This window comes from Neolamprologus multifasciatus, chromosome 11 (genome assembly GCF_963576455.1).
Source record: "Neolamprologus multifasciatus chromosome 11, fNeoMul1.2, whole genome shotgun sequence".
NCBI classification, from domain to species: Eukaryota; Metazoa; Chordata; class Actinopteri; order Cichliformes; family Cichlidae; genus Neolamprologus; species Neolamprologus multifasciatus.
Window position 1 is genome coordinate 32,176,187 of NC_140449.1, and position 12,803 is coordinate 32,188,989.

Sequence of the window (12,803 nt, forward strand, 5' to 3'; positions counted from 1 at the left end):
TTGCGTTGATAAAATAAAAGTGAGTGTGGTTCAGTAATGATGCATTAAAAATGTTCACTGCCGAATAGTCGGAATAATAATTATTTCCCACTAAAAGCCTTGTTTAAATTGGCGAAATTAATTGGAAAAATAGCTTTCGGCAAACACAGCAGAAGAACAGACTGCAGCATTAACACGCCTTTCAACCAGCATTGTTCAAACTTAATTATTCTTGAAAACTTTTTTTTCCCCCTTCCTTGTTTCCTATATCTTGGCGGCTTTCAGACAAATCAACCCATCTGCTTTAATAAACAGCTCTTTATGTCGATACGAGCATGTGATGTATACCAGGCTGCACCGGGCAGTACGGTTTCATGCTCGGCTCAGGTGTGCGGGGAGGGAAAGCTGGCAGGTTGCCCTCCGCTATTAAAACAACAGGCTTTGAGTCGCTTCGGAGCAAAACGCACGCCGCTGCGCGCACTTTTACTATTTACCAGACTTTTTTTTTCCTCCCTTCTTCTTCTTCTTGACATGCAAACATGTGGCGTGTAAATATGAAAATGAATGAGTGTGAGAGCTCTCCTGGCAGTGACTTCTCTCTCTCTCGCTCTCGCTCTCTCTCTGTCCCCGGAGAGCGGCGCGTCGGAGAGGAGCGGCTGTAAAAACCAAAGTGGGGCAATGAGACAAGCTGCGCCACAGCTGGCAAATCATCGATTTGAGCATCAGAAACGGGGAGGGGCGGTTCATTTACCTGCCACCCTCTCAAAGCAGCCCTCCTCACATGCCGCTACTCTACTCTCCTCTTCTTCACCCCCGCTGCCCGCAGCGCACGGTTGCTCGCGTTTCTGCGCTCCATCAGCCGTGTGCGCTCCCCAACTTCACTCCAACCTCCGCCAGTGCGGTTTCTACTTGACGACCCCCTCCTCCTCCTCCTCATCCGTAGGACTTTTGACTTTTTTTTCTTTTCTTTTTTTAAAAAAAAGCAGTTCTTCCTCCCACAGAGCAGTCGCCTATTTTTGGATCTCTCGCCGTGGAGCAGTGACAAGAGATTGTTCAACTTTTGATGGAAAACAAGAGGTCGAGCGACTGCTGACTCTAAAGGTACGGTCTCCTACTCTAAACTGTTTCTGCTCAAGTGATCGCTGTCCGCTGTCATTCTGTCACATGCCTCTTTATTAGAGCATCTGCACGGGTTTGAAATCACATTTTTATTGCGTGTCACATTAAAAAAAAGTGGGTCTCCTTGGAATTAGAAGAGTGAGATACTCTAAATGAATTAAAAGCAATTTTGCAGACCTTCATCTTCCAAATCACTTAAAACCCGCAGACCAAAAGTGGCTGTAAGAATTTAATATTTCAGAGAGATTTTTTAAATAAAATAAATAAAATTAAAATCCAGATTGTGAGCGGTGACGCCGAACCTGAACGCACGCATTCAGAACTTTCTAAATTTAAACGGGCCCGTGTCGTTTCTGCACAAATAAGCAAAGCACTCGTGATATTCGCGGGGTTAAGTGCACCCATCTCCTCTAATTCATTTAACAACTTACTCTGCGGCGCAGCAGAGGAGGAGGAGAAGTGATGCAGCCATCGCCACAGCTGCTCCCGGCCTGACCGTGTCACAGAAAGTTGCTTAGTTTTCCGTGGAGTCGTGAATCTTGTAGAAAACACTAGACTTCAAAATCAGGCCTTCCTCTCTTACTTATAATGAAGTGCGTGCTATCAAACAGCTGACACGTCTATTAGAAATGAATCTACTGCAGCCCAACTGCCCATCTACTTTTACTACTTTTTATTAGGCCATTAGAGCCACGTCATTTATTTCCTCCACATACTTACCATTTAATTACGTGTCAACTTGCTTCAACATTTTTACTGCTGTGACATGAAACATTTTGTGTAACTCTTAAAAAAACACACTGACTGAGCCCAACAAGGTAAAAAAAAAAAAAAAAAAAAGGTGTGAGAGACTCAGAAGGAAACAAACATTAAATGACTTTATTGCTTTCTTTCTGCTTGACTTTGGGTGAGGCAGTCAGAAGGATGTGATGACAGAGTCGGCGTGGTAATGCTGTTTTGGTCTGCCTTATGGCTTTTGTCACAGTGCTGATAAAGTAATTTCAGGTACAACCAGACCTGTGTGTGTGTGTGTGTTTATGTGTGTGTGTGTTAGATAAAGAGATAGAGAACAGGGGGCAGTTATGAGAAGATGTATTAGTGTGCTCAAAATGCGTGGGCACTGATCTTCTGTGGTTTACAGGTTTTTAAAGGTTTCACTCTCTGTCTGTTCCTTTTGAAAAATAGCTGACATTTCACACAGCAGCAAGGCCAGTGGCTTTCGCTCAGATATTCGAGATTATTTATATATAGATATCAGCATAAATACACACATGTAAGACAGAGTAGAGTTTGCGTTTAAGGCACGAGCAAGATGTGGCACAGGGGTGCTCGTTTGTGACAATTGTGCAGAGAAATTAATTTTATACAAAATAATAATAATCTGGCGGAGTTTTGCATTTCAGAGACTCGATCTGATAGCTTTCTGAAAAATAATAATTACTTCACGGTGTCACCGGTTGTTTACCGTGTCGCTGCTGTAGTCAGGTCATGTGCGTCGCTCACGCACGTGCAAATTACAAGGTCAAGAGTGGCACTGCTGCATGGGAAAAAGCAGGTTATGGCACAACGCCGGTGATTTTTCTCCCTTTTATCTTTGCAGATCTGTGGCAGTTCAAGGTTCTGTGGCTTATCTGGTCAGTGCCTTAGACAGCAATGACAAACAGCCTTTTTCCTGTCTCGGGCTGCCATGTGTCACTTCTTGTAAAAGTCCTCAGACAAGCAGAAGAAAGCCTCAACGGCAGTTTGCGAGCGTTGAAGCAAAACTTCTCGGTATTACTCCTCGCCTTCATTACAACCACTCCTTATCAGCTTGCGGTTGTGAAAGTGGCACAAAAAAATGTTTGTGTACATACGACGCCGTGTCGATATGTTTGGCAAAATTTCTCCACTCGTTCTAGTTTAGCAGGAAGGATAAGAATCAGAGTGTGAAGATGTCAGCGTTGCTTCATGCTGCTGGGTCACACAGATCCAGCAGTAAAGCTTAAACATCTGTTACAGCTTATTAGTGCCTAATGAAATCCTCTGAATGTGTTCCCAGTTCTTACAATAACCCTACCGTGATTTACAATAAACCTGCGATCTGAGAAGACATTTAAATATACTCACCCTTCTTCTTTTAAGTTACAGGTTTAACCTTGTTATACTCAGATTTTTCCCCTCAGAGCTTAGTTTTGTTTTCATTACGACTAATCGAAACTAGTGCACGCGGCATTTACTGTACTGTAGTAGTGTTGTAATAGCAGGAAATCAGCGTGTAGTGTGCACAAACACTCAGGGCTTTCTCACCGTCTTTTGCTTTTAAATCCCAGTGACGCTTCTGCAACACATCTCTTTTAATCGTCACTTTCAGGTCGTCAGGTCAAAGGGTTTCTTAGGGCTGGCGGGATGACAAATGAAATCTTATCTCTCAGGTGGAGGTGGTGTTAGTTAAGCGTAAATCAGCGTCCGCACGTTGCCGTGTCAGGTTCACAGACTCCAAAGGGCAGGTTGTCAGAAGTGAGCAGGAGCAGAAAGTTTGTCCGGTGACCCCGAGACACCAATTAGCGTGGACATCGGTTGTGATTTTTGGTTGTTTTTGCTGTGCAGTCTGCACTCAAATTATATTAGGAATGCTTCATCACTTTGCTTTAAAATTGAATTATGCTCTCAATCATCATTGCTTTCAGTAAAATTAGAAATAAAAGTTCAGGGAAAGTAGCCGTCCCTAAACACGCAACAGACACTGCTATACGTCTCCATGAGCTTTGCTGTGTCGGCTGTGTGTCGTGGTTGTTGTTTGAATTCCTCCAGCAAAAGATGCTGTTTATTAAACCCCCCCAACACCACCACCACCTCACTCGCTGAGTATTCACTGGGAGTTTAGAGCTGGGCTGTTCCTCACTTTGCTGAGGCTGATATCTCAGGCTAAAACCATTAATCGTCTTTCTTTACCACCTCGATAATTATCGCTGTAGCAAAATAACAGCTCAGCAAACAGTGAAATTATACCTGTGGTAGGGAGCAGAGTAAATACCTGTTTAGCTGCCAGCAAATGTATTTATTAGACTGTCGCCAGTAAATAAGAGGCCTGTCTCGTTTTTTAATGTGTGGCTCTTCGGGGATTCCATCCCTCCACACTCCCCGCCATGCCTCCTCTGTATGAAATAGCTCTGTTATGATTGCTAATAGAGGAGAAAGATAACAATGATTCCCTCTATTTTCCCCTTTTTTCTTTTTTGGTGGCGTGTTACAACTAGTGTGGAATAAGAAAACGCTGGTGAGTTAATAATGACTGCTGCATTCCAGGGCTCAAAAATGTAACAAAGCCCCCCCCCCGTCAGTTGCAGACATACCACCCTGGGTGCATGCTTTTAGTGTGTGTGATTCAGGAGTTACAGCTCATTTTGTCATTATCTGGAAAGTTCCCTATAAGAAAGAAAGAGGAGTGGTGGGGGGGGTATGTTGTCCCAGCATGTTCAACTGCATTTATTTTGGCATATGCTTTGCATACTGTTGATCCAGATTCCTTGGCTTAGTGATAAAAGCATCATATTGTTTTTGGGTCCTCGCTGAATGGCTTGGCGTGTCCTCCCTGGGACATAAAAAAAATATATCCGAAGTCCGTCACATTGGTTTTGTCACGCTTTTATGAAATGACATCCCTCTTATGTTAGATTTTTTTTTTTTTTGGGAGTTGGGGGGTGTTCTTGTTCTTTATTGTGCTTCATGCTCCTGTATCAAATATAAATTACAGACGCAAACACATTCAAGTTTTCATGATTCAAATCATATTATTACCGGTCTAATCGTATGTTTTTTTTTCTCAAGAGGGAAAAAAAAAAACCTCATTGTCTTTCATTCGATGCTTGTCTTCATCCGATCTGTGTAGGTTTTCCTGAATCCTTTGTTCAGAGGGAGGAAAAAAAAAACAGCGATTTAGAGGAAAGCGCATCCCGCTAAGATCAGGTTGTTAATACCCACCCACATACCCCAATGAAACAATTTCAACAGATACTGTACTCTCTGTCTTACACACACACACACACACACACATTTGCCTTATCAACTGTTTTGTTCGTCAGTGGATGGAAGATGCATCCTTTGACAAGGGATTAAATATGCAAAGAAAAATATGTAGATAAAGAAACACATCTTTAAGTCTGTGCTTCTCATTCAACACTTCTGCCTAAGCCTGAATATTAAGCGCCGTTTTCCTTACACGCTTGCTCGCCATCTTTTTTCCCTTCAACTCGCTGCAGCCTCACTTCTTGCACACCGAGGCGAGTAACACCATCCCGTCACCTGCCCTCATTTCCTTAACACTCCCCACAAGGCCAGGGGAACTGTGCCCTTCACCGCCTCTCACCGACTTCAGGAAAAACCCAGCGGGCCACGACAACCTTTCTCGCCCCTTCAGCGTGCCCTCTCTCACAAAGCCGTCTTCAGTATGTCTCTCTGCCTCTCGCACACTAACACCCGTGTCTCTCTAACTCTATTAATTGTTTATTTTTTGCCGTCCACGAGGCAGAAATTAGAGTTTAATTATTTGATCATGTGACGGCCGCCGTCCAGCACGCAGTGACAGAAAAGTAATTTCTCCAAACAGAGGCCCTGCCTCTGATGCCTGTTGATTGTTCTATGACTAATTGGTTTTATAATTCGATAAAGGCGCAGAGGCGCAAGAGAGGGAGGGGGGGGGGGGGATAAACAAGGCGGTGAAGGGTCCTCTGGGCGCGCCTGGGCGGGGATGTTGGCTTTGAATCGTTAGCGCAGATTCCCTCGAGGAGGCCTGACATGGGCTTGAACCGACGCGGCGCTGCTCGCCGGTCATTACAGCCAATATTATCCCGATGGCGGGGGTCACGGGTTCGGGCAAAAGGCACGAACTTCCAGGGCAGAGGGGCCTCGTTATAAACGGCGCGGAAACACGCTCGCCACCGCTGAGCGGATGTACATGTGTCTGTCTGTGTGGCGTGCATCTGTGTGGGAGCTGCACAGTGTACAGTGTACACCACACGCCGTGGGGGCGGCTGCTGGGCGGGGAGAGTTTTAACCTGAAAACAAGAGGTGGGAGTGCAGCGGTCGAGCTGTCTGCGTATCAGAAACGGGGAGGGAGGAAATCCTCGTGGGGTCTGCTGTCTGCAGCGACGCCCGAGACCCTCTGAGGGGAGCTGGCGTTAGGCCTTCCTGTCAGCAGGCCCGAGGTGGAGACCACTTGCTCTGCTTCTATTTCTGTCGACTTCATGTGATTATAAAACAATTAAGTACTTAGGAGCCGACTCTCAGTTCATTACATCCCCCTTGTTCTTTCTTTCTCTCTTTTCTGCCTCCTCCCACACCAAAGTGCGGACATATGAGAGATGTAGAAATCACCTTCTCCCGCCGCTAATTGAAAGCCACACTCCTCGTACGAGAAGCTAATTTAAAACACGGAACTAATTCGAGCCGACGATATACTCGCGGCGGAGTAGTTTGTCTTTTTGCGGTCACCTCGCAGCAGCTGTGTAAGTAGCTCTTTACGTCTTGCATGTAAATATTAATAAACCACCTCAAAGCTGAGCTCTGTACAGAGCTGAACGCGAGCAACAGGAAAACGCAAGCAGTACCTGCGACAGCGAACACACACACACACACAGACCGAGGGTGAAACCGGTCACTCTTAAAAAAACATTTCTGAGAAAACAACGAGCACCTCTGAGACAGCATCGAACCAAACGATGACACGTTGCGCTTGTATTGTTGAGAAAGTGTAATATTCTGGGTTGGGTTAGTGGAGTCGGTAGCGCCTTTTGAAACTTATTTGCCCACACACTGTCAAAGAAATGTCAGTGGCACTAAACAAGTCAAACGCCTCCCTTTTTCCTGAATTCATTCACGACAGAAAAATCAATCTGCACCGAGTGCTGTGCTCTTGTTTAGAAAAGAGGTTCGCTTTATTTTTGTGGCTTTCTCTTTTTTCCTGCTACTCATTTAACTGCTTCTTGGTTTTGCACGGCATCTACTGTACAACACCCTTGTTTTCATTTTTTTTCCTCTGCACGTGACATATTTTTGAGGTTCGTCTGCGCACCCACACTGATGCGGGCGTGTTTTGACACGTTTCCTCGACAGATTATTAAATCCTCTTCAGCCTCTAATAATACTATTATGTTTACGTGCGTGAGTGTGTGTGCTTTTTGTTGCGCGAGACACTTGCAGAAAGAGCTCAAAGTCGAACCGGTGACAGCGCTAACCCCCCATGCTGCGTCTGTGTGTTTGCTCAGACTGGATCCGCAGACTAATTTGTATTAGTAACCAAATAATCGCATTAATTCCCATTAGAAGCATCACAAGTGGTGAGCATGAAGACATCACAACACCTACGTAGAGTAAGTGATGGCGCTGACACACTAAATAAAGACGCCTCTCGATGCTGAGCCAACAATCATATGTTTTCTTATTCATTTTCAGCCTTTTCTCCCCCTTTTGTGTGCCAATTATTAGTGTCCTTTTAAATAAAAGGCACATAATACTTCATTTCTTCAGGGACGTGTGGTTTAAAAAGCAGCGGGCCAGATATGATACCACTGATAAGTGTGTTATGGGGAAAAAAACACACGCGGTACCTGTGATAATGCACACACCGAGGGTGAAATATATTTTAATATTATTTAAATATGAGGTGTCTCTTTAGCATCCAGTCTGTCATGTCATTTTTCATGATTTCTTTACAAATGTAGCCATCAGGCACAAAATCCTGCCTGAACAATTACACTTGTGTACATGCATCTCCCCGACACAAAGCCACACAAGGCTTGTAAAAACCCACCTTGAACAGAGCTAAATCTGCATTCAGCACACGATTATAACGCCGCACAGCTAGTATTTTTAAAACGGCTTTCTGTGTTTCAAAACCCATTTTTCCCTCTTTTCTGTGTGATACAAAACGGTATATGTTAATTGATAATCAGCAGTGTTGATTCAGTGGTGCATTCAGTGCAAATCTGTGCCCTTCTGGATGTCAGAGGGTTTTCACAGCCACGTCGGTGCCAACCTAGCTGGCAGTGCCGGCACCTGTTGGCGGTGCCAAGGCCTGGCAGGGGTTATCGATGCTCTCTGATGGTGCCCGACAATCACAGTGGAAATGACTGCGGCTGCTTGCGTCATGCCAGATAGAAAAGAGCATTTGCCGACAATGGCTCGCTTTCACCATCGCTCCTGTTTTCCGGATGCTGCTAACGACGGCCAAGGAAGGAAAAAAAATGGTTAAAAAAAAAAAGGAAAGAGAGAGGAACGGGAGCCGCTGCCGTGAACATCATGTAAAACATGTCAAACGTGGAAAACATGTCAACGTGCAGAACGTTGAGTAGCAATGCTGTGCAAGCCGAGGTGATGCAAAGCAATCTGCTGAAGAGAAGGTGTGGGTGTAGGGGGGCTCCAGCCTGTCAGATTCATGTTAGTTCATATCACAGAGAACCTGAAAAGGAGGCACATGCATCCACACACACACAATATTCATGATTATTATTTCTATTCATGAAAAATAAAGTCAAATGTCCTTTACTTTCATGTATCTATGATGTGGTAAACTTACAAATAATCCATTCGTGACTTTTATGTCTTGGTGGAAGTCTTGTTGCTGAATAATATGAATCTCTGATGTATAAATAGTATTTACTCCACAGTTTGGGTCCTTTAACCACACTGCACACCACAGCTGGGTTTAATGCAAGTGTTGGCAGCTCACTGAAAACCAGAGACTGGTTGAGATAAGAATTGATTGCTGAATCTTTGAGTGACAACCTCTGCACGTGAATTCAAACACGCTGGGGTCGCATATCAGCATTTTCGACAACTCTTCTACTTCCTGTTAAAAAAACCACACAAGACGTGGGACCCTTTTAAAATGCAACCGCCTCCTCAAAACTTACACCTCACACTAACTAGGTGTCAATATTGCAAGACGTTCCATCTCAGGTCCGAAAGGTGAGTTTCGCGTTGCGTTTTTTTTCCGTTAAAAGCCTCTTCGATGGCCTCCTGCTACGAATTCCTAATGCAGTCTTTTTGGACACAAATGTATTTTCAAATGAACAAACTTTTGACCCCACAAAGGTGGGTGGAACAATGATTTAGTTTCACAACCAGGGGGGTGAATGAGAGGTGTAACTGTGATGCATCACTTCTTCCGTGATTGGTTTTTTTGATCGGTTCCAGGTTTGGCTTTATTTTGAAGACCTCCAGGTCTTTCCCTGCCTAAAAGAAGCACTTTATGTAAATTTAGAACCATTTTCTTTGTCGGGCTTCTCCGACTGCCGTCACTGGCTAAGCTGAGATGCTTACAACTGCCGGGATGCATTGTTTATGAAACAGCAGCTTTGTGTGAGACGATTTGCCGTCTTTTTTTTTTTTTTTGAGCTTTATCAACCCTGCAAACACATCGTAAGTCAGCATGTAGTGTTATGCTCATGCACACCTGACCTCCACGATCTTCTGTCGATGTGATAGGTACACACACTTCCTGTTTTCTGTTGGTTTCCTGTTTTTGTTCTTGCACAGCCTGGACAGGCGTGCTTCTTCGTTTCTCTTTGATGTACACACTGGCCTGATGACAAAGCCACACCTTATGTTAAGTGTGAAGAAGAGCACGCTTTTTATGAAACAAGTGTCCCCATGCTTTCATTTAATGTGTAAGATCTATTTCCCCATGTATTCTCAACGCTGAACTTTGCCTCACACACTCCCCCATCTGGCTCTTTCTAGGATCTAAAGATGGAGAGTCAGACACGCCACCCCTCACACCACGTGTGGGTGTGTCCATCATTAAAATGACCTTTTTCTCATGAAGTCAGAGTGAGGATCTTATTATTGGGTCACCTTAATGGTTCGGTAAAAACACCAGATCAGGCCTTTATTGACAATACCAACAGATTAACTCGTGTGATGTTTTGGCAGTTCGGCCAGCAGGGACTGGTTTGAGAAATAATGACAAAATAATGACAATAGCTTAACATCAGCCTGTTCAGGGTTTTTGTTGACAATGTCAACAGAGATTAGCTCATCTAATATTTTGGTCTAACTTGCAGTGGAGGTAAAGTTTTAGCACATATGGGAAGACTGCTAAAAGCTAAATGTTGAGAGAGGGAAATGAAAGATGTGGCAATGAAGACTGCTTTTTTTTAAAAATGTATTACTTGTACTATTTACAAAGCAATAAGTCAATAATAGCCCTGAGAAATCACTAAAGCTTAATATTCAAGTTGATAAACAACCAACGTACATATTAATACAAAAATATGAGTCTAAATTGTATATTATTGCTGTAAGGGTGGAAAATGTAAATAAATATATTAATATGTAGTCACTTTTTATTTGAAATAAAGCTATTATCTGCTTTTTAGACTTATATGTGTAATTTCTTATATTACTTTGTAGCGTATTTAGTTATATATTTTTATTTAGTCTTTATTTAACTAGGAAAATATGACTCTTGAGATTAAAAATATCTTTTGGAAATGTGTGTCTGCCAAGATAAACAGATAAACAATAGGAAAACGCACAAAATAGGTACTTGTGTGTGTGAGACAAAGCAAAATGGTTCATGTTAAAGCTCAGACATAGAGCAGGGTCAGTTATGGTCAGCCATCATATTTGCATCCTGAGGTCATTTAAAGTGGCCTTAAATATATTTGGTGTATGGTTTGGATCAAAGTCCAAACAATATTTCTACTCTGCAAAAAAAATATTTTTATTCCTAGTTATGAGATTATTTTGGAGTTTTAAATAAACGGTTTTTGTTTTTTGCAAACACAGCATTTGTTACATTTTTTCTCACTTTTACTTTTTGATTTCAGTTTGTCTCAAAGAGGCAGCCACCTTCCTTATTTTGCTATTCTGACTCCATCTGAATGTAGATTAATTTGTCAAACAAAAACTATACATTTGGCCCAAAGTAAAGTCCTGAAATAAATAAATAAATAAAACACATCATAAATTAAGGTATCGCGCGCGCGTGTGTGTGTGAGCATCTGTGTGTTACTCGGTAATAAATGCAGGACCGCCTCACTCTAATCAAGCTGATTAAAAATTCCTGCGCGCACAGCCGGAAATCGCACCACCGTTCCTCCCCGTTGTGTGTGTATTAGTGAGTGCGTGCGAATGCATGTGTGTTTATGTGTGTGTGCTTTCGCTCCCGGTCCACTTTCTCCACTTTGTCTCCGCCAGGACTTTTCCTGCCTGAGATGCGGAGGAATAATCTGTTTTGATTTTAATAGGGAAGGCTGCTGGTGCTGGTGGTGTGTGAGGGGATTATTCCTCTTATTTTCTCTTATTCTCACACACTTTACACCCCATCTCCTGCGCTCTCTCTCTCCCACACACACATCCCCATCCTTTCTTCTATTTTTTTTACCCTATTTTTTTACCCCCTCTTACCACGCCATTTGAAATGAGGAGGAGAGAAGGAAAGCAGAGGCAGCGGCAGCACCAGCAGCGAGGAGAGGAGAGGGGGGAGTGATGAGTCAATACAACTAATAATTTAATGGGGACAGAGAGGGAGAGACGGAGTGAGAGGGGGAGAGACAGAGAGGGAGATAGAGAGAAAGAGGAGCTCCGTCCGGACGCCAATCCCCAGCCAACAGGACACCTCCTACTATTACTATCAAGGCAGCTCTCTTATGCATCCACAGCGAGCCTTATTCATCCTCGGCATCGGAAAGTAAACCGCACTTTTTGACCCCCCTCTCCTTGTTTTATTTTGCGAACCTGTTTCGACTGTCCGCATATCGTCTCCACATCGCCTCCATGGCAAGCTCACACAGTCGCTTCTTAGTATTTTTGCTCTCTCTCAGTCTGCCGGCAGTCAAATCTAGCTAAGCCGACGCTGAGCTATTTTTTCCCGTAGTCCCTCCGTGAACACACGCAGCGAGGGTTTGTTAGGTCTCGGCGGCGGTTGTTGTTGTTACAACTGTGTCCGAGGTGCTTGTGGTTCGTGCTGGCCGTACTGCGCGGCTGCCTGCTCGCCGTTTTGGATGTTGTGCTGCGAACTAAAGCCGAAGTCGCCTTCACTTGTAAGCGTTGCTAAATGTCGCCGGTTTTGACGCTTTCCGTTGCCGTCCTTTTTCCTCCACTTGGACGGAATTGGCTGTAACGTCAGGGCTGCACACTCCTGTCTCTCTCCGCTCCTGCCGCACACGCACAACCGCTTACCAATGTTCGCCTATCACGGTCCATCTCGACCTCGTCCTCCCTTGCACAGACCCGGGTTGTTGTTGTTTTTTCGCACCGCCTGCCAGTCCTCCGCCAAGAAGAGCAGGAGAAAGCATCTTTTTAAACACTGATTTTGGGAACCCCTCGCTGTCATGCACACGTAGAGAGATAACAAGAGAGGAACCGGGAGTTGTTTTTGGGGAGGGGGGGTTTCTTTCTTTTTTCCTTTTTCTTCTTCTATCTTTTCTACCCTGGCCAAACTTGAAGAAGAAGCGTTTTCCAGCCGGTGTTATATGCTCTCCAGTGCTGAAGTGCTGCGGTTCAGGTTGGTTTGAAGTTTTTTTCTTTTCTATTTCTTTTCTTTCTTTTTTTTAAACTCAACTTCTCCTCTCTTAACTCCCACCCCCCTTTGAGCAGGGGCGTCCAGGATTTTTGTAAATGGGGTGGCCCAGAACAAAGCAAGGGGGGGGGGCCTTGTAGAAAGCAGTGTTTGATGAATTGATTGTGACTTGTTTTGTATTAAGAAACTCTTTTAAAGTGGT

General features: G+C 44.0%; 1 protein-coding gene across 4 annotated transcripts in view; it reads left to right on the top strand.

The window, feature by feature from the left end:
• Window positions 1-361: 361 nt before the first annotated feature.
• satb1b (SATB homeobox 1b) overlaps window positions 362-12,803 on the top strand; it is a 57,712-nt gene continuing 45,270 nt past the window's right edge. For 3 of the 4 annotated variants that reach the window (XM_085178280.1, XM_085178283.1, XM_085178282.1), the window contains exon 1: window positions 1,087-12,586. The gene's annotated coding sequence lies outside the window, so the exon portion shown is untranslated. The other variant, XM_085178281.1, reaches the window with a different exon arrangement.